This window comes from Engraulis encrasicolus, chromosome 13, assembly GCF_034702125.1.
Source record: "Engraulis encrasicolus isolate BLACKSEA-1 chromosome 13, IST_EnEncr_1.0, whole genome shotgun sequence".
NCBI classification, from domain to species: Eukaryota; Metazoa; Chordata; class Actinopteri; order Clupeiformes; family Engraulidae; genus Engraulis; species Engraulis encrasicolus.
In genome coordinates this window covers 21,577,077-21,599,576 of record NC_085869.1, presented here as the reverse complement: position 1 = coordinate 21,599,576, position 22,500 = coordinate 21,577,077, and the positions used below count along the sequence as shown (strand labels likewise).

Sequence of the window (22,500 nt, the reverse complement as noted above, 5' to 3'; positions counted from 1 at the left end):
TTCTCTGCCCTACAAAAGGCAAAGTGCAGTAACTACATATTTGGTCAAAAATTAGTTTATTCTGAAAATGGTTATCTTAACATCTCATTTATCTCGTAACAAAGCCTTGTGGTCCAAATGTGTGCCGTTTTATATTCCTATGCCAAATTTGCAGTTACTGCGATATCCAACCCAACACCACTTTGAAAGCCTTTTCCCCAGTTTCAGTGTCGGCTTAGTTACTGCACTTTGGCTTTGTAGGGCATTTCTGTCCTCTGGGCAGCGGGGCGGATGCATTAAAACCGTCCCTACTGTACGCGTGTGACAGGCACTGTGTCCATGCCCCATGCCAGCGCTTCTCCTCCCTGCCCTCTAGCTCAGGCGAGCGCGCCCAGCCAAAGACCATCACGCAGGCAGGCAGTATTTTTGGAAAATGGATGGAAGTGCCTACTGAGGAAGTGCATTGAAAAGGAGGCCTGCCTGGCCCCTGTCTGGAATGGCGGGCCAAAGTACCGGTAGTCCTATTTAAGCGTGCCTGGTCACAGTCGCAGAGGAGGAGGACCCTGAGAGGATCAGGCTGGGCTGTCTGGAGGAGAAATAGGGCCCGGACACTTTTGGCTTAAAAGGGGCCCTGCATAATTAGGGGCACAGAATTGACTCACCGGTGGGCCCCGCACCCTCGTGGGCCCCTATTTTTTAGAAATTCACAATTTGTTTTTTACATTTCTGAAAATTGGGGCCCATGAGGGTGCAGGACCCACCGTGAAATCCCCGGTATGCCAGATGGCCAGTCCAGCCCTGGTTTCAGGAGACAGCGGTGAGACAGTAGGGCTGGCACTAGCAGCCAGATGGTCTTCTTACTGGGTAAAAAAAAAGATGTTTGGAAAGGGATGAAGTGGTTGGTTGGGGGCCGGCCATCAGACCTTTTCTTAGTCTAAGCAAATGTACACTTTGGGCTTTTATTTTACTAGATTTGAAGAGCTGTCAAAGTCAGCAGACAAATGCTAGCGGATCTAGACTGTGAAGGGGGTCGGTTGGAAGGGAGTGGGGGGGGGGGGGGGGGTTCTACTCTGGAGGTGGAGACCAGGAGCATACATGTCATTTCGTATTCCAGATTTCTCAGGTTGGAAAGTCAGGATTTCCCTTAGGTTGTATATTAGAATATTATTGTATATTCTTTATTAGAATATTAATTGTATATAGTATATTAATCTATTTACTGCCATTGGGAATTCCTGATTATACAACTATAAAACTCTGCTCTGTATATTTTCCTGTTTTTTTTGCCCTTTGCCCATCACAGCCCTAAGTTACTGCATGGAAGGTCAGCAGGCACGTAAGAGTCAAAGGCCATAGTGAAGCACGGAAGGCCAATCAGTGAGGTCAACCTATAACAAAAAAAGGTTCCAGCACCACTTGAACCTCACAATCACAACAAAACCAAAACACCCCGATGCTTGACTGACTGGTCAAAGCTGCAGGTCACACAGGCACGGAACCAGACAGTGAACATGCCGGAACATACAGTACCAGGGGCTGAGGTTGGGGTGGGCTGGGGGTGGTAGGAGCTAATAGCAGACACCCATGGAGCTTGAGGGGGCTAAGTGGGTCATGTGTGGGTCTTCCCCCACCCTCCAGAGGGAAGGGGGCAGCGAGGCTCTTTGTCCCCCGCCGATGGGCCCTTTGCTGCGGGCCTAGCGATGCCCCCGTGCTCCCTTCTCAGTGGGCACAGTGCTAATTGGGCCATGCAAAAGCTGCATTCTTTTCCCAGCTAGAGCGGGGGGGCTGGGGGTTAGTGCTGTGTGATTTGGGAGGGCAGTGTAGCCCCACTCAGTAGTCACTGTGCCCATATAGGAGCCCCTTGCATGGGCCACTGAGTCCAGCACCCTCCTTAGTGCCAGCCAGGAGGAACAACACAGCACAAAGGATCACGGGAGAGTTAACCTACATCAGTGTTTCTCAACCTTTTTTTAACAAACACCCCCTTGACCTCATCATAAGCCTCCCAACGCCCCCTTGACCTCATCATAAGTCTGCAAACACCCCCTTAGTATTGAACAATAAAATAGACTAACGCCCTCAATGGGAACTAAGCCCCACTTCCACTTGCTCCAGCTGTATCCTTCTCAACACGCTCCTCAAACGCCCCCTGGGGGGCTGCAGCGCTAGCGCCCCTGTTGAGAAACGCTAGCCTAGATGAAGTGCCAGGCTGTGTAGGTGGCACAGCATGATGCGTGTCGTCGTGTGGCAAATGGTGCCTTTTGAAGACGCAAGCAGTGCCAGTGCATTAACAGCATTAGCTTTCAAAGCCAAAGCTACGCTCACGTCTCCTTTATTACAGCACCGCGTCAATGTGTAAATATGATCGTGAAGTATGAGTGTGTGTGGGGAGTTGAGAGTGAGACTGAGTCACTCACCTGCTAGCAGGACGAGCCTTGCGGAGTTCTTTGTGTGTGTTTGTGTTGTGTTTGCCATTTGTCGGCCATGTGCATGTGTGCTAATGACTGAAGGGGGGCATGGACAGAGACGGCCATTATTATACTCACACAAGGGACGAGCTGAGATGTGGCACTCATTTATGCAGCATACACACAAGCAAGCGCCAGAAGCACACATTTTAAACACACACACACACACACACACACACACACACACACACACACACACACACACACACACACACACACACACACACACACACACACACACACACACACACACACACACACACACACACACACACACACACACACACACACACACACACACACACACACACACACACACACACACACACACACACACACACACACACACACACACACATATGCAGTCGCAGAGAAAGAACTGCCTCATTGTGCAGAATCTTCCGGAAAAGTCCGGGGAACACCGTACAGCGAGAAGACGAGCAAAGCAAAGCAAAGAAAAGAAAAGAAAAGGAAAGAAAACTCCTCTTTATGAGGATGAAAGCCTCCGAACGATGCCACGCTGTCAGTGAGGCCGAGTCGCAGCATGGCATCCTGGGACTTAAAGCCTATTTAGAGAGCGTCAGGGAAGCCCATGCAGGGAGGAAGGGAGGAAGAGGAGGAGGAAGGGGGGTGGGGTTGTCACACATATCCTCTCGGATTTATAAATATAATGGGGGCATCCTTTGTGTCATATGCTGAACAATACACATGATCTAGTAGCTGTGTGCAGCAGTGAAAACAGCAGATACTTTCTGGAAGTTTCTTGGCAGAATGACTCATGGTTTTGTTAATTTATTACCCCCCTCCTGCTCCTCTGTTGTTGGCTATTTGACTTTAGGGGCAAACTTTTGAAAATAACTGCTGTGCGCTATTCTGGAAAAAAATTAAACACTCTTTTATAGGCTTTTTGGATTTCTTTGCCCTTCCTTTCATTTCTTTTAAAATCAAACTTTTCCACAAAAAATCGGAGCCCATTTCTTTCTTTCTTTCTTTCTTTCTTTATTTCTTTCTTTCTTTCTTACCTTCTTTCTTTCTTTCTGTCCCTTTGTCTCTACCTCTGTCTCTCCCTCACCCCTTCCCTCATCTCAACCCTCAGTCAGGCTTGCTGGAGGCTGGCAGCCTGTGTGTGTGTGTGCGCCCGTGCGCATGTGTGTGTGTATGTGTGTGTGTGTTCGTGTTTGTGTGTGTGTGTGTGTGTGTGTGTGTGTGTGTGTGTGTGTGTGTGTGTGTGTGTGTGTGTGTGTGTGTGTGTGTGTGTGTGTGTGTGTGTGTGTGTGTGTCTGTGTGTGTCTGTGTGTGTCTGTGTGTCTGTGAGTGTGTGCGTGCTCGCTCGTGTGTGTGTGTGTGTGTGTGTGTGTGAGGCTGTGTGTGCTTGTGCTCGCTCGTGTGTGTGTGTGTGTGTGTGTGTGTGTGTGTGTGTGTGAAGGCGGTGAGGGGGAGGGAGGTAGTGTTAGAGCAGCAGCCCTATCTCTCACAGTGAGAGAGAAGCCGGCTGCTGCTGCTGCTGCTGCTGCTGCTGTAGCCCGAACGAACAAACCTGTCGGCGTCCGCTCTCTCTGTTGTTGCCGGGGATATAGGCAGTCACATGACCGAAGAGACGGAGCCGAAAAGGACAGCCAGTATTCTTCACCTGGCCTGTCTCCCTCTGGCTGCCTGTCTGTCTGTCTGTCTGTCCGAACACCTGACTGACTGAGCGTCCATCTGTCTGTCTGTGTGGTTGTCTGTATGCAGGTCCACAAGTTGCCTCCTCATCTCCCCTGTCTCTGAGCTCTCCCTCTGCTCTGCTCTGCTCTGCGCCCAGCTGAAGTCTGCCTGCATTCTATCCTGCCGTCCACTTCTAGCAGGTAGGGAGCTATTTTACTCCATTGGTTGCTGTTGCTCTCTCTCTCTCTCTCGCTCTCTCTCTCTCTCCCTCTCTTTCTATTTCTCTCTCTCTCTCTCTCTCTCTCTCTCTCTCTCTCTCTCTCTCTCTCTCTCTCGTACGCTTCTAGCAGGTAGGGACCTTTTTTTCTCCATTGGTTGCTGTTGCACTCTCTCTCTCTCTCTCTCTCTCTCTCTCTCTCTCTCTCTCTCTCTCCCTCTCTCTCTCTCTCCTTCTCTCTACCTTTCTCTGTCTGACTTTGCTTTCTCATTCCTCGCTCTCATATGCCTCGCTTCTTTCTTTCTTTCTCTCTCTCTCTCTCTATCTCTGTCTCTCTCTCTCTCTCTCTCTCTCTCTCTCTCTCTCTCTCTCTCTCTCTCTCTCTCTCTCTCTCTCTCTCTCTATCTCTGTCTCTCTCTCTCTCTCTCTCTCTCTCTATCTCTGTCTCTCTCTCTCTCTATCTCTGTCTCTCTCTCGCTACCTTTCTCTGTCTGACTTTGCTTTCTCATTCCTCGCTCTCATATGCCTCGCTTCTTTCTCCCTGTCTCTCTCCTCTACCTTTTCCCCCTCTGTCATGCTTCGCTCCATCACTGCCTGCCTCTGTGTGTGTGTGTGTGTGTGTGTGTGTGTGTGTGTGTGTGTGTGTGTGTGTGTGTGTGTGTGTGTGTGTGTGTGTGTGTGTGTGTGTGTGTGTGTGTGCGCGGGTGTGTGTGTGTGTGTGTGTGTGTGTGTGTGTGTGTGTGTGTGTGTGTGTGTGTGTGTGTGTGTGTGTGTGTGTGTGTGTGTGTGTACGGGTGGTGTGTGCATGCGTGTGTCTCTTGACTGCAGAGATGCTGCGTCACTGTGCTGGAGTCTCTGGCACATTAAGAGTGCGACGCTGCTCTGCTCTGCTCTGCTCTCCTTACTCGCCCGCTGCCTCCCTCTCTTGCCGCGCTGCCTGACTGACTCTCCACAGCACAGCACCGGCATTTTCCTACATTCCTACGCTGCTGCCTCTCTCTCTCTCTCTCTCTCTCTCTCTCTCTCTCTCTCTCTCTCTCTCTCTCTCTCTCTCTCTCTCTCCCTCTCTCTCCTCTTTCCTTCCTTTCTGCTGCTTACTGACGACCTACTGTTCTGTATTTCTGTGTTCTCTTTCTTTCTCTTCTCTGTTCCCTGTTCTCTGTTCTCTGTCTCTCCCTCTCCCTCCCTCTCTCTTTCTCTTTCTCCTCATTCTTCCCTTTCTGCTGCTGGTTTACTGCTCTGTATTTCTGTATTCCGTCTTTCAAAATACATGTGATTTTCAAATGCAGTCCTATTTTGTGTTGTGTTGTGTTGTGCTGTGTTGTGTTGTGTTGTGTTGTGCTGTGTTGTGTTGCAGCCCGTGGTTATGTTTCGCACCTTTCACACCTACGTATGTGTTTGTGTGATTGTGTGTTTGTGTGCTGTGACGTGATGTGACTTTGCACCTGGGGGGAAGCGTTTATGTGATTGGCCAGGCCAGGCTAATGGCTAATGGTGGCACGTGAGGCTAAGTGGTGGTGACGTGGGCTGTCTAGACACCATCCATCATGCACACCGCACCGCATCGCACCGCACCGTCCGCCACCCCTGAGGTCCACACGCAGGCCACGCTCCTGTCCAGTCCGGCTGACTAGCATGAGTCGGCATGTTAGCACACACACAAACACACATACGCACATTTCACCTTGTTGTTGAGACATCGCATGCACGTCTGCACGCATGCAGGCAAGCTGACAAACACACACACATGTGCGTGTAGGCACACACGCAAGCACACACACACACACATGCACTCAGACGCACACACAGACACAGAAACACGCACGCACGCACGCACGCACGCACGCACGCACGCACGCACGCATGCACGCACACACACACACACACACACACACACACACACACACACACACACACACACACACACACACACACACACACAGGTCGGCATACCAACTCAGTTGTCAAAGGGTTTCATGAAAGTCAGTCAGACATCTAGACTCTTTTTTCCTGTAGCCTAATACTTTAATACTAATATTTTTTTTCAATAGTATTAAGGAAAGGCATGCATGATATCATCTTTACTATTCACTGTTTTTCATAAATCTATTAGTTAATACATTTCTTTCTTTATTTCATTAGTTCTATTCTTTCTTTATGTATTTTATCATTTATTTCATTATTTCATTCATTCTTTTATTCCTTCTTTGGCGGCATTTTACAATAACCTTCACTCACAAAGTCACCTGAGGTCATGACTGTCACTCCTTAGAGCTCATGGTGACTTACCATCTCAAGGGAAATAACCTAACCAGAGTAGTCTGTGGCAAAAATATGTCTCGTGGGACTGGAGAACATCTCATCTCAACCCCACACTGAAATATCCAGCAGCAGGGGAGCCAACAAGGGGGGCAAAAGGGTCAGTTATCCTGTTCCCAGTGAGTAGTGAGGCCCAAGTTTGGGTCCTCAGTACATTGCATGCATTGGGTGGAGGGCCCCTTTAAGATGTCTTTGTCCCGGACCCAGCACAGCCAAAGCTGTCAGCGACCCTGCCAGCAGCAGCCATGTTGGTTTCTAATATGGTGATGCTGTCCATAGTGCACTGCAGTTTGTCAATTGACCAATAATTGAGAAGTATGCTGTTGTAGTATGGATGGATTGGGTGGTGGCCTGTGTTGCCAGATTGGGCGGTTTCCCATCCAATTGGGCTGCTTACCGGCCGTTTGCGGCCGTTTGCCAGTAAAAATGGCACTTGGAAGGGTTTTTCTGCTACTTTTTCGCCATAGAAATCAATGGAATTGGGCGGGATTTAGTGATTCCAGGCGGGTTTTGAGCATTTGGTTGGGCTGGAAATCATCATCAGTCTCATCTGGCAACCCCTGGTGGTGGCATGTGTCCCTGGGTTGCTCCGGTGGCGAAGAACAGCAACCGAAACCCTCCATTAGGGGGAAAGGAAATGGAGGTTGTGGAGGCAGCGCTGTGGCCAATTGCGGCTCCTTATTGACATGCTAGCAATTAGAGCCTCGGCTTCTGACGGCATGGTGTTTCGCTTCAGAGCACGCAGGGGTGGCTGTGCTTCCGAGCCAGACAAGAGTGTGTGCTTGTCGAGCTGACGTTGTTTGTGTGTGTGTGTGCGTGTGTGGGTCTGTGTGTGTGTGTGTGTGTGTGTGTGTGTGTGTGTGTGTGTGTGTGTGTGTGTGTGTGTGTGTGTGTGTGTGTGTGTGTGTGTGTGTGTGTGTGTGTGTGTGTGTGTCTGTGTGTGTGTGTGTGTGTCTGTGTGTGTGTGTGTATGTGCGTGTTTTGTATGTTTGTGTTTGTGTGTGTGTGTGTTTACGAGTTTTGTGCATGGCTATCTATGTGTGTGGCCTGAAAGAACTCTGAGAGCCAGGCCAGGGGCCTTTTTAAAGCCCTGCTGGTGTATTTGGAGTTAGCCAAACAATCTCGGCGACGGAAAACAGGCACGGAATACATAAATAGCACCACTTCTGTTCCGTGCAGTGTTATTCAGCATCGGCGACATCAACACGTGTGGCGTCGCGTTTTCCTTCGCCCATTCCGCCATCCTGTCACGGTTTCGTGTCAGCTTTGCCCAGCTCACCCTCCACTGTGCACACCAGGGGGGTGTACTAAGAAGGTGGTTCAGTTGTACAGCAGGTGGTGAAGTTAACCTTGAGGTAGTATAGAGGTAAATCACCTAATAGAAGAGCCTTGAGTAGTCCTCATTGTCTTAACTACGTTTGTAGATGATGCAGTACAGGTTTACCATTTCTTGTAGCAGGTGAGCTAAGCCTGGTTTATCACTTCATCGGATTCTTACGTGTAGTATAGCCCCCAGGGGTGGAGGAGTTTAGCAGGACTGCCAGGGGTGGTGGTGGGTGTTGGTGTGGAGGTGTGTGTGTGTGTGTGTGTGTGGGGGGGGGGGGGGGGGGGAGGAGAGGAGAGGGGACCCCCACACTGTGCCACTGCAGCAACCAAGCCAATGTAATCATTAGAGGGGGTGGTGTGTGTGTGTGTGTGTGTGTGTGTGTGTGTGTGTGTGTGTGTGTGTGTGTGTGTGTGTGTGTGTGTGTGTGTGTGTGTGTGTGTGTGTGTGTGTGTGTGTGTGTGTGTGTGTGTGTGTGTGTGTGCACGAGTGCGTGTGTGTGTGTGTGTGTGCTGACTGACTCCGCACCCCCTGCTGCCATGCTTCCCACCATTTCCTCTCCTCTCCTCCTCCACCACCTCCTCTCCATTCCTCTCTCCTCCTCTCCTCTCCTCCCATCCTCTCTCCTCTCCTCTCCTCTCCACTCCTCTCCTCTCCTCTCCTCCTCCACCACCTCCTCTCCACTCCTCTCTCCTCCTCTCCTCTCCTCTCCTCCCATCCTCTCCCCTCTCCTCTCCTCTCCTCTCCTCTCCTCTCCTCTCCTCTCCTCTCCTCTCCTCTCCTCTCCTCTCCTCTCCCCTCTCCTCTCCTCCTCCTCTCCTCCCCATCCCCTCTCCTCTCCTCCTCTCCCTCTCCCACTGCATGCCCCAGTAATTGACAGACACTGCAGAACTTTTGTCACATCTATTTGTGCTGGAGGTTTTTTGTGCTGTTTTTTCAATTTCTAGTTTGGGCAAAAGGAGTTTTTTTCCAGTTTCAGCAATCTGATTGTTTATTTACCTCCTTATTGACGAAGTGCTGATGCCACCGATATTGCCGCCATCTCCAATCTCCATACGACGTCCTAGAAATCGGTGGCATTGTTTTGCCCTTATCCTTTGGACCGCGGCCAAATTCCTTGTGTGACAAAAACCGCCACGTCGCCCTTGTGTGACAGAGCAGGTCAGAGCATTTCGGTGTGACGGTGCGTCGTAGCTAGTGTGCACATCAGCATCAAACCGCAGGCAGGGCCCCTGTATCGGGGGCAAGAGTCAGATTGCATTATGGTGATTCATTGTGAAGTGGGCCGCGCATCGCAAGCGCTTCTGGTGGTGACTGACTGACTGACTGCGTGTATGCGTGACCTAAGTACACGTCCGTCACACACTCCAGCAGTGGGTTTTTTTGTCCTCCTCCTCATCTTCCTCCTCCTCTTCATCCTCCTCCTCCTCCTCCTCCTCCTCTGCCTCATCCGCTTCCTCTTCACCCCATAAGCGATGTCTGTCTGGGACTATCTGTGGGCTACAGTAGCAACTGGGCATGCTCCAAAGTGTGACATTCTGAAGGGCAGTGTGGCGAATGCCCCATGGACCTCCATCATCAGCCTCTCACCCCCCTGGCCCGCGTGCTCGCCCAAACATGCCAGTGGCACGCAAGGGCACACAAACAAACACAGGAACATGTCATATGGTCAGTAATAGACACTAGCATGTTGTTTAGGATCATGTGTAATGTGTATTATGCCGCAGTACTTGGTTGGATGTTCAGTACTGGGGCAAACTGCAAAGTTCTCCCAAGCAAATAGTAAAACTATTTACTATTGATATCTTTTTCATATTATTTTAGGGGCTTTTTATGCCTTTATTGCACAGGAAAGTGTGAGTTGGTGACAGGAAGTGAGTGGGAGATAGAGACAGGGGAGGATTTCGAAATGACCTCGGGCCAGAAGCGTCCCCAAGTCCCCAGCGTTGCAGTGCAGTGCCCTACCATCAGAGCCAAGGCAGGGCACTAACATTGCATGTGACATATTCTCACTAACAGGATGATACAGGCGGTTTCGTAGTCCGGCATGATGACGTGGCCAGGTGCTCTCATCAAGCAAATCACAAGCCCACAAATGCCTCTTTTCCACTGCCGTTTTTCTTGTAGGCCTACAGCTCAACACAGCGCGACTCGTCCGCTACTCTTTGCTTTACGATTGAGTTGATTCGTGCCTATAAGCAAAAAGTGGCACCCGAGTTGCGCTGTGTCGAGCTGTAGGCCTTCCAGAAAACCGGCAGTGGAAAAGAGGCAATAGAGGAATATGGGGAAAATTAGAACATGTAGTACAGGAACAAAGAGCAGGGCACACATGCCGCCTTACCATATGGCACCCCATGTAAACAACAACAATAACCAGTCCTTACGAAACCGACTGGCAATCTTCCCACCGACCTTATAGCCAACAGTGCTGCCGACTGTGAGAAACGCCTCCTTTAACCCATTGATGCCTAAAGCACTTACAAAAAAGGCTGCTGAATGCCCTGAAAGCCCTTTTTAAGAAAATGTATCCTCAGCCTTTAAAAACCGAAATATCTCAGCCTGTGAAGCACATAAAAACATGCCATGAGTTGCATTGAAACGCTAAGACCCTCATTTTGCCTTGGAATGTGTTCATTCAACGCTAACATACCAAGATTTTTAATAAAATTGTCTCAAATCTCATGAGCCTGAATGTTGTGTCATGCAGCTCCAGAAGTCAGGTCCAATGTTGCACAACGCAACATCCAGCATCAATGGGTTAAACCCACACAGAGCAGAGAGCCTGGTCCTGTCACTGGATGCCCTTTACCATCGCAGGGTTTACTTTACAAGGGGCTGAGATGGCACTGAGGTGGTGGTTCATGTGGCGTGTGATGGGCCACCGCTTGCTATCTGTGTGTCAGTAATGGAGGGCTTTGTCAGCCCGTGTAAAGAGCAGTCCCCAGGATCCCTCATCTCTCCGTGCCTGTCTAGAGCACTGACGGAGCATGAGGAAATCCATATGGTTTGGTGTGTGTGTGTGTGGGGTGTTTTTGGTGTGTGTTCTGGACAGTTGATAGTAAGCTGTCTGTTAGTGATGTGCTCAGGGGAGCCCTCAGGAAGGATGGCCACTTACTACGGATAAAAGAGGAAAGAGAATAGAAGAAGAAGAGATGAAATAATGACGATGGGTATGAAGGGAAGGATGGAGAGACAGAAGAGAAAAGAGAATGAAAAGACATGGACCATGTGAAGACAAAGATGGGACTCGTGAGATGGTCAAGGTCTTTAGAAAAAAGAAAAAAAGTGGAAACATGGCAAGAGTATTCAGGGTGTTTCTTACTATAGGCTGGTATACTGTAAGTATGTATGAGGATTTGCACGGGTGTCTTACCAGGTTTTGTTCTTATGCGTTTGCAGGGCTATATAGCAGTGGAAGAGGTTGGCAGCGCTCCAAATTTATCGGAGCTTATGCAAAGCAGATGTTTTCTGGAGTCTCCTGCTCGGCACTGAAAGGATGTTCCCATTTTTCAAAGTTTAGTATTTCGCTTTCATAGTTGACGGGTGTCTTCCCACACACGTCAAATAGTGCACACAGAACAAGATCGTTTAGCCGTTTTCAGGTTAACATGACTTTGTGTGCTTGCTATTCCAAATATAGTGCCAATCCAGGTCACATTTTCAATCGATTCATTGAACATCTTTTTTTTGCAGCAGCTCATTTTTCAAAGGTTGCACTCAAACATAATTGATTCGGATCAGATCAGTTATTATTTACTGCACTAGCATCAGAGAGTTTGAAATGTATGAAGGCCATGTCTCTGAATCTGATCCCCCTTCTCTTTGACCACAAGATAGAAGAAAACTTAATTTTAACCCCTCGCCTCTGCAAATGATACATTAAACATGAGCAGGCAGCTGGCTGTTGTGGAGGCTTGGTCAGAAGGGAGAGCGAGAGGAGAGGAGAGGAGAGAGGCCGTGAATTATGCATGCCCTCAAGGCACGACGAGGACCTGAGTGTCAGGCAGAGACGAATGCAAAGGTGTTGTCCTCTCTTTGAGATGGCTTTTAAAAATGTAAACCTTTTATACTTGTGTTACCCAGTCTAACATGATGGGAAATACGCTTCTATATACGGACACGATGAGCTCAGACACTTTTAGGGTTGACAGTCCAGTCGTCTCGTCTGGATTGAACTTGTCTTAAACTTTCCAGGAAAGTTTCTGTAGTGTGCTTTGTGTCGCCACGGGGCAATAACTCGCTCCGTAACTTTTGAACAATCCGCTGGGGATTGCAGGTTTAAACTGAAGGTCAGATGGCCATAACCAGAGCGAGCCATGATGGATGGCCTAGCAACTGTCTTGGCTTTTAACCGCAACATTATTTCTTTGAAAAACAAAACCCCCACAAACTCCCATTGATTTGAAGGTGACGTCTTTGTCTGTTTGCCATGCCATCAGTCATACGTGAGTGCGCTCCTCAGGCTCTGTGGACTGTGACTCACAATGCACAACAGCAGACGCAGAGTCACCCCTGCGATGATGATGAATCTCTGTTCGCTCCGGTATATTTGTTTAGCAAGCGCTGTTTACAGCGCAGAGTCACTGGATTGGCTCTGATTAATGGGACTCGAAGTAGCAGTTGCGGGTGTTATAGATTCGAGTGGAAAAAGTTTAAATCTCCTTTCTGTAAACTGTTGGCGAGAGCGCGAGCACATGTTCCGCGGCGTGGAAAGATTCAGGAAAACAGCGTGAGTGTGAACGCAGCGTATCGTACAGTACAGTGCGTGCCATCGCTGTCGAGCTGAGGGGGACGTATCTCCGAGTTCTCCACATGGGAGGGCTCGGTGCCATCTGTTTTACTGTGTTAGTGTGGAAGCGCTGGGACAAACTGCAAAAGTGCACCATGAAGCACATTCAGCACTCTGCATTGGAGGGATCTGGCACATTTAGTCCACTGGAGAAGATGGAACTGCATTGTAGGTCGGGATAAAGGGCCAGTTCTTCAGCCATGATCATCATTAGAAAGTCAGCATCAGGGATCCAAAACCCTGATCTTGGACCACAATTTCTGGGGACCGCGATCATCGCAAACCCTCCAAAACCTCCCAAAATCCAATCCTTTACTGAGACAACTCACTTATACAGTATATTGCTGATTACACCATGGTCATTATTGCAAAGCATGAAAGGTCAATTTAGATGCTACGACAAGGTCCAAAAATGGAGACCAAAAGTCTTCCAAAGAAGCCAAAGACTTCGCCTGCCTACGACTCTGAGCATCGTGGTTTGGATAGCCAGCACTGTCTACGTTTGTGCCATGCCAGTCGGTCAGACTTTCCTTCGCGCCGTGCTGTGCCGGCGCTGCCCAGCTCTGCCAAGAGACATATGTGTTCCGAGTGTTCGCGCTTTGCTTTCCGAGAGCAGATGAACCCGAGGCCATTGTTGTGTTATGGAGCTTATTTGTGTTTTTCGCTCTTGTGAACGCATCGTTGTCTGAGGCCTATTTCTGGCGGATGACTCATGGCGTGGATTGTTGTTGGCTTTTTTATCCAGCAGCCAGCACTTGTGTGTGTGAAAAGCGCAGAAAGTGGAAAAAAATTCACTCCCTATTTTGTTCTCTTTCCCTTTTGTTTTGCTTTCCTTCGCTTTCCCGTCTCGACTCCCCATGGCAGTAGCAGACGAGGCCTTGTCTCCCTTGACCTTTTCTCTCTCTCTCGCCTGTTAACAAACTCACACCCTCCGTCTTTTCCACAACTTGCTCCCGGTTGCACACCACGTTGGTGTCCATCTTGGCATAGCCCCCCTGACCAGACCATCACCTCCTCCCGGCTTCCTTGATGTGTGACCTTTCTCTTTTCCTCTTTTCTTTTCTTTTCTTTTCTTTTCTTTTTCATCCCTCATTCTCCCTCTCAGTCTCTCTACTTGACTTGTTTCTTTTTGTCATTTTACACACACACATGCACGCACGTACGCACACACACACACGCACGCAGACAGATCAGACAGACACACACGCAAGGACACACGCACGCACCCACACACAGACAGACACGTACACACGCACACACACACACACACACACACACACACACACACACACACACACACACACACACACACACACACACACACACACACACACACACACACACACACACACACACACACACACACACACACACACACACACACACACACACACACAGAAACACATAGGGGAGCACATAAGCATTCACACACAGAGAGTGGTACCCAAGAAGCACACACTCACACCCACCCCCACACACCCCCACACACAAAATACACACAAACTCTGGCCCTATATCCAGGGGGGCATTCTCCCACGCTCCCCTCCTCTTGAGTGGGTATGCTGCAGTCCTGAAGGCTCTCTGGCACTGACAACTTTTCTGAACTCAGGGCAGCTCTTCTCTGAGCTGAGGGCTTTACCAGGGCTAAGGGTGGATTAGGCTGGAGACTTTTCTTGGTTTTCCATGAACAACAGCGATGACTGACTTGTTCTGACACCAAGGATGGCCGGACATTTTCTTCTTCACCCCCCGACATGTCCTTTTCTTTGATTGTATGTTAGAAATATGCAATCGATGGTCCTTTTCTTTTGAGGCCTATGAATTGCTTGCGGCTGTGATTTTGATCTGTCAAATGATGAAATACAAATGAAAGACAACCTTGTTGGTCATTGTGATTGCACAAGGCATTTTACAGCGCTCGCTGAAGAAATTACCCTCCATACTTTTACATTACATTACATTTCATTTAGCAGACGCCTTTGACCAAAAGCGACTTCCAAGGAGAACATTTAAGCAAGAACAGGGTAAGGTGCAGTGTACAGTTGCAACACTGACAAAATTGTCCAACAAAAGGTAAATAAAGTATATACAATACTTACTTACACTCTATATCAGTGTTTCTCAACCTTTTTTTAGGCGAGGCCCCCTTTGAATCACTGAAAAATGTCAAGGCACCCGTAAGCAACAAGCTGTAACACGGCATCCCATCGGATACCGCAAAAGCTTAGAAAAGTAACACATTTGGAGACATCACACAACCACGTTCGAAGTTGCAGCTTCCTGGGGCGACCTAAATTAACTTCATTGTGCGTAAATGACAGATGACAGATTCCACTGACTAAGCATTAATGTATTAATTTAGACAAATATGTATTATAGTGCATCAATTATTTATCAGCCACGTTTCTGCGGCACCCCTGAGGCCCCGGCACCCTGGTTGAGAAACACTGCCGTAGGTGTTTTGTTTCCAAATGACCATGGCGATAAATGTCTATGCTTGCATGGACATAAAGCATGACATCACTGATGATGTGTGTGCGGTGTCAAAACAGTGTTGTTGGTTTTTTTGGAGTTCAATTCAACCTGCCCCTGAGGTTCATATAATCCTTAAGTGTTGTTGATAATGAACATGATGTGATGATTTGTTAGTTGCCGTCCAGCGACTCGGTGGGTGAGTGGGGTCACTCTCAGCTGCAGTGAAGTCCCCAAGGGCACCATCACAGGAAGATTTACTGGCGTTAACATTTACATTCAATTCCCTGTGGCCCTCCAGAAACCACCACATAGGCACGCGCACACAAACACACACACACACACACACACACACACACACACACACACACACACACACACACACACACACACACACACACACACACACACACACACACACACACAGCCTCAGGCACGCACACACACACACACACACACACACACACACACACACACACACACACACACACACACACACACACACACACACACACACACACACACACACACACACACACGCGCACACACACACTACCCATGTCTACATATGCACAGTATATCAGCACATAAGGGCAGCTCTGTGTCGTGCTCACTGCCATGTTTTCGTGTGCTGAAATACGGCACACTTCTACCTTCTTTAGTGTCCTCTTGCCACACTATACAAATGCTGTCCCTGTGGCTTTTATCACATGTATGGCTCTCTTCTATACATGTACAAAGTTGAACCTAACAAATCATGCAGCTACAGTGTATATCTACATAGTGCTGTCTGCATAAAAGCCAGAGAAAAGACAAACTTTTTTACAATGTTAGCCAATTTCTCCTCATTCATTGCACGCAGTACACAGGGAGACAGTAAGTTAGTGGAAGCGCTGAGAAGGGATGGTTGGATTTAAACCCCCATGTTCACCAACATCACCACCGCACCCTGTGGGAGTAGCTTTCAACTGAGCTCCCTCTCTCGCAATAAAACCACTCCATTCAATCACTATCAATTAGTTCTATTCAGCAAGAGCAAAGCCAGTCAACTTTTTTGTGGTGTCTGCTTCGGAGTGACAGAGACATGTCTGATCTCGATGACAGCGTCTGGTCTGGTCATGTCTACTACTGTCAAGCATCTCATCATTATCAGCGCCAGTGTAGCAATGTGGTTAATCAGCTGTATCCACAAGGGGAGCAGAGAGAGAGAGAGAGAGAGAGAGAGAGAGAGAGAGAGAGAGAGATATGGGGTGAGAGTCTGAGAGATAGAGAGATAGGCGGGGGAGAGAGAGAGAGAGAGAGAGAGAGAGAGAGAGAGAGAGAGAGAGAGAGAGAGAGAGAGAGAGAGAGAGAGAGAGAGAGGGAGAGGTGGGGGAGGGCCGCTTCTTTAAAATACCTGTCCGTAGGGAATGCTTACTCATGCAAGTTGGTTGGAAGCAAGAGTAGCCGTCCTCAGCACTTAATCTTCCGTCATCAGAGTCCATTAACCCTCGGCGTGACAGGGGACAGCGCGATAAGCCCGTCTGTCTATCCCCGCAACCGCCTCACCTCTCCGCTCCCTCAGCTCAATATGATTTATGGACAATATCAGCACAGTTCAATACCCCGCCCCCCCTCAAGTGTTCCAGAGCTTTTAAGCGCACGGCGAACGAACATCTTAAAAGATTTTGAATAGTGGAGCCGCACTTGTACGGACGAATACGGTTTATCAAATATTGAATTAATTAAATCATGTTATAGATGTCTTAAGTGCAGCCGCAGTCAGTATGAAACAAATGATTGGGCAAATGGAAGAAAAAGACAAAGTGTGAAAAGTTCAGTGCACATGATTTATAATTGAAGGGGATTATTTTATGTTCTTCACCGAGAACAATAGCCATACACCCCACTCTCATTTATGCTTGCCTCTGATGTGAGACTTAAAAGTGTCTCCGTTTTTCCATTTGGCTTTACGTAAAGGTCAGTAAAAGCACAGACCCGGAAGTTCTTTAATGGGCTTCATCTTAGTTTGTGCCACCACCCCTGAGTAGACTACAAGCTGAATGCATACAGTACAGTAGCAGAACATTTCTTCACGATCCCGTTTTTTTTACTGCAACACATTGCAAAAGACATACAGAGGCTGACATAGCATTGACAAAAAGTATAAACAGACAGTTGAGAAAGCATGCATGGTTAGCATAAAGAATAAACGCAGCATCAAATCTCCATCCTCCTACGCATACGGTATGTGCAGCATCCTCTTCAGATTGGACTTGTCAGTTGTGTTGTATGTAGTGTCCTACTTTCACAGTCCAGTCACTGTATGTAATGAACTGCGCTCATCCAGCACAAGCCGTCTGGCTCTGCCATCCAGTCGCTCTAGGTACTCCCAGTCAAGAATGTTCTCCGTTGTGGTACCCAAGTGGTGGAACAGTCTCCCAGAGGCAGCAAGACTGAGCACATCTCTTGCAGCTTTCAAGAAACAACTAAAGACATTCCTCTTTCGAGAGAATCTACTAGACTAATGTTTGAACTGGCCTTGCCCCAGGGCAGACTCCTGACATGATGTTTAGTTTAGTTTAGTTTAGTTTAGTTTAGTTTAGTTTGTGAGTGTGTGTTTGTGTGTGTGTGTACTCGTTATTTACTCTTTATATTTAAAAAAAAAAAACCCTCTTTGCAACTGCACTTGTTGTTCTGTATATCTCCTGTGCACTTTGTATTTGCTTGTGATGTTGGCTTGATTATGTCCTCTTTTGAAAGTCGCTTTGGTTATAAAGCGTCTGCCAAATGCAATGTAATGTAATGTAATGTAATATGTAACAGCAAACTGTTTTGAAAGTTGCTGAAATACCTCCCTTCAGAAGCACTTTCTTAGTGCTGAGGTAGCCTATATGCCTGTACGGCATGTGTTGGTTATGTCTCATTAATTCACTCTGATCTTGACGTCTTGTAAGTGTAAGACCCCATTTACAGTACCTAATCAGGACCACAGTTAGATCTGAACAACGGTGTCATTTTTCCTTTCAATTATCTCCATTCGTCCCAGCGTGTATTGAGTGTTTGATAATTTTCCTCAGATCATTGTCTGCCTGTGCCAGTCCTCTTCTGGCATCCATTTTGAATGTCTCCCTCCCACTAGCGGAGAGCTGTTGCTGACAGCCCGTAGCAGCCCCTTGGGGAAACACTTCTCTTCCTGCCAGTGTGTGTGTGTCTCAAATCATTTGATGCATTCGATCATTTGATGATCGGACACACAGACATGTGCTTACACACATGCAAAGGCATGCACGCACGCACGCACGCACACACAGACACACGCGTGTGCACACACACACACACACACACACACACACACACACACACACACACACACACACACACACACACACACACACACACACACACACACAAGCAAACACATACAAACACACGTGTGTGCACATACACACACACTCACACACACACTCATGCAACCGCAAACACATACTGTACGCTCACACACATACAAACAGCACACAGCAACACCCCAAACAAGTAAATGAGAGGCTGTCCCAGTCTGAGCGCTTTAGGGGGGTGCTTACAATGATAATCAGCATGTATTGTGTTGTATTCATGTGTTCTCCAGTCCCACTCGTGCACTGAACATGACACATCATCAGACAGAAGGGAAATCAGTCGTCAGTGTTCCTCCTGTTTGTAACAACGATGTAGTGACAGTATCTGCCCACGATTACATATTTGAAAATGGCTGTCAGGTTTTTTTTCTTGTTCTTTGTAAGCAGCTGACTTCCTCTCACTAAGTGAAGTGAAAGCCCAACTGGGAAACTCCAACTCCCATTGTCATTGTGACACAGCACTCCACAGCGCCACAAGTGCACACTGCACACAAAAAAATTGCATGCATGCCTCAACCGTGCAAGGGGGGCAGCCCTCAATGGCACCCGGAAGGTAGCCTGATTATCATTGACGTTCAAATCTCTTCGAGACTTGCAACGCTGAAAGTGTTGCATCACTAGGAGGGCACAGCCTGGCTACCCGGAACGGAGCAGTGCGGCGGGACGGCACCATGCTTAGGGTACATCTGTCATGGAGGAGGATGGGGGAGAGCACTAGTTAAAAATTGATGAGTTCAGATGCAAAACCCCCTAACTCCATGTCTGAAGACCTGCACTTCTATATTTTTAGAGAACCCCGTTGTTGGTTTGGTTTATATTTATGTACTTGATAATACATATAAATAGTTATATTACATAAATAAAATAAAAAATATGAAATTTTGATAACTTTGTATTAAATAAAAATGAATTAAGATTATTTTCTGAAAAGGCACTTAGGGTTTTTTGCATCTGAACTCTTCAATTACTCCCCCCACCAACCTGGCAGGTCGGGAGTAGAACCTTTTGGGCTACAAGTCTGACGCCCTAACCTCTTACCCATGACTGCCCAGGGAGACACTTGTGTGAAGGAGTGAGCCGTAACAGTAGCTGTGGAAAGCAGTGTGCACTACTCGCAAGGGAAAAGGTCTCGTGCGAGAGGCCATCGATCTGATGCGGCTGGCCAGCCAGCTCACCTTGGACAACCCTGCCAACTGCGACCCTGTAAACTCATTAGGTTGCTAATTATTTAGAAAGGCTTTCCGGACCGCAGTCAACAAACACACTTTAATGGACACACACACCAGCATGCAAACAAACACACAAACAAATACACGCAGTGCAAACAAACAAACAAACAAACAAACACGCACACATACTATGCACACTCCATGTAATAGTCTGCTGCTGCGTCCGGTACCTCTATTCCCCTCCTCCTTACCTCTATTCCCCTCCTCCTTACCTCTCTACCTCTCTCCTCTCCTTGCTGTACCTCTCTGCCTCTCTCCTCTCCTTACCACTCTGTCTCGCTCCCCTCATTACCTCTCTGTGCTTCTCTTCTCCCCCTTTCCTCTCTTCTCCTCTTTACCTCTGTGCCTCTCTTCTCTCTTTACCTATTGTTACCTTTCCTCTCTTGTCTTCCTAACATCTGCGTCTCTACTCCTCTCCTTTCTTCTCCTCTTCTCCTTACCTCCATGTATGCCTCCCTTCTCCTGCTTACCTCTCTCTGTGCATCTCTTCTCCTCCTTACCTCTCTGTGCCTCTCTCCTCTCCTTTCCTCTCTCTGCCTCTCTTCTCTGTTCTCCTCTCTGTCTCTCTCCCCTCATTACCTCTCTGTGCTTCTCTTCTCCCCCTTTCCTCTCTCCTCTCCTTACCTCTCTCTGTGCATCTCTTCTCCTCCTTACCTCTCTGTGCCTCTCTCCTCTCCTTTCCTCTCTCTTCTCCTTGCCTACAGTATCTGTCCCTCTCTCCTCTCATTAACTCTGTGTCTCTCTCTCCCCTGGTCCTTGACTCTGTGTCTCTCTCTCCCCTGGTCCTTGACTCTGTGTCTCTCTCCCTCCATCTGTGTGCAGGTGTGAATTGGACATCTCTTGCTGATCGCCCCTCCGGCTGGTTACCTTCACTATCCTGAGTCCCTCCAGGGGAGCGCGGCCTTCACCCAACTACCAACGACCACCCACTCACTACTGCAGCGTAGCCCCATCTCAGCAGGTAGGGACTGGGCTGCACTTTCCTCTCCTCTCCTCTCCTCTCACCCACCTCCTCTCCCCTCCTCTCCCCCGTCTCCTCTCCTCTCCTCTCCTCTCCTCTCCTCTCCTCTCCTCTCCTCTCCTCTCCTCTCCTCTCCTCACCCACCTCCCCTCTCCTCTCCTCTCCTCTCCTCTCCCCTCCTCACCCCCGTCTCCTCTCCTCTCCTCTCCTCTCTTCTCTCTGCTCTCCTCTCCTCTCCTCTCTTCTCTCTCCTTTCCTCTCCTCTCTTCTCTCCTCTCCTCTCCTCTCCTCTCCTCTCCTCTCATACACATCTCCCCTCTCCTCTCCTCTCCTCTCCTCTCCTCTCCTCTCCTCTCCTCTCACCCACCTCCCCTCTCATCTCCTCTCCTCTCCTCTCCCCTCCTCTCCCCCGTCTCCTCTCCTCTCCTCTCCTCTCCTCTCCTCTCCTCTCACCCACCTCCCCTCTCATCTCCTCTCCTCTCCTCTCCTCTCCCCTCCTCTCCTCTCCCCTCCTCTCCGGTCTTCTCTTCTCTTCTCTTCTCTTCTCTTCTCTTCTCTTCTCTTCTCTTCTCTTCTCTTCTCTTCTCTTCTCTTCTCTTCTCTTCTCTCCTCTTCTCTTCTCTTCTCTTCTCTTCTCTTCTCTTCTCTTCTCTTCTCTTCTCTTCTCTTCTCTCCTCTCCATCCACACGGTGAAACATTGCAGGCAGTTAAACGTGAAATAAGTAAGTTGCCCTGCTGCCTGAAGTTTGTAAGTTAATTCACCTTGAGAAAGCCCCGAGTTGAGTAAAGCCGCCTCAAGCTGAGTTAACTTGCCAACTTGAGGCAACAGGGCAGCTTACTTTGTTACCCGGTATGTTCAACTGGCTGCAATGTTTTACAGTGCACCAACCACTGATCTAATTACCTCCATCCTTGCCCTCACACCCCCACCCACCTCTCCCCACTTATCCAGCCAAGCTCCATGTCCACACAGTCACCTGTCCTGCCCACGCTCTGGCCACGGCCAGTGTTGTAGGCTACTGTTTCACACTTTAGGACAGTGTTTCTCAACAGGGGTTCCACAGGCCCCCCTCAGGGGTGCCGCAGAAACGTGGCTGATAAGGAAATTATGTAATATAATACATATTAGACAAATATGTATTATATTACATAATTTACTTATCAGCCATGATAAGTTAATGCTAGTCAGTGGAATCTTTCATCTGCCATTTACGTACAATAGAGTAAATACAGGTCGCCCCAGTCAGCTGCAGCTTCGCACGTAGGTTGTGTGACGTCTCCAAATGTGTTACTTTTCTAAGCTTGTGTGGTATCGGATGCGATGCCATGTTACGACCTGTTGGTTTGGGGTGCCTTGAAATTTTTCACGACTTGAAAGGGTGCCTTGCGTAAAAAAAAGGTTGAGAAACACTGCTCTAGGATTTCACCATGTTTTTGCACGGTCCAACAACCCTTGGTTCTCTTTGAGGGGGACCATAAACAGATGCCGTTTCCTCACTTTTTAGAATACTTTTTTTTTAGAAAAGTAATTAGTTGCTTTCTGTGGTTGTTCAAGTTAAACATACAGTATGTGTTTTTTTGGTAATGCTGTGCATATGCCTTCACCACATTACTAATTCACCATTGCAGACAACTCAATTCACACAGTTGCGATAAAATGTTGTGTTGTATGTTGTAGATTGATTAATAACATGCATGTGGGAGATACACACTTACTATTT

General features: G+C 48.3%; 1 protein-coding gene across 1 annotated transcript in view; it reads left to right on the top strand.

Annotated features, from left to right (window-relative positions):
- The window catches only part of LOC134460859 (proline-, glutamic acid- and leucine-rich protein 1-like), a 132,035-nt gene that overhangs the window by 54,966 nt on the left and 54,569 nt on the right, over window positions 1–22,500 (top strand). The window contains exons 2-3 of the mRNA XM_063213450.1: window positions 4,179–4,291; window positions 20,641–20,779. The gene's annotated coding sequence lies outside the window, so the exon portion shown is untranslated. The remainder of the gene's footprint in view (window positions 1–4,178; window positions 4,292–20,640; window positions 20,780–22,500) is intronic.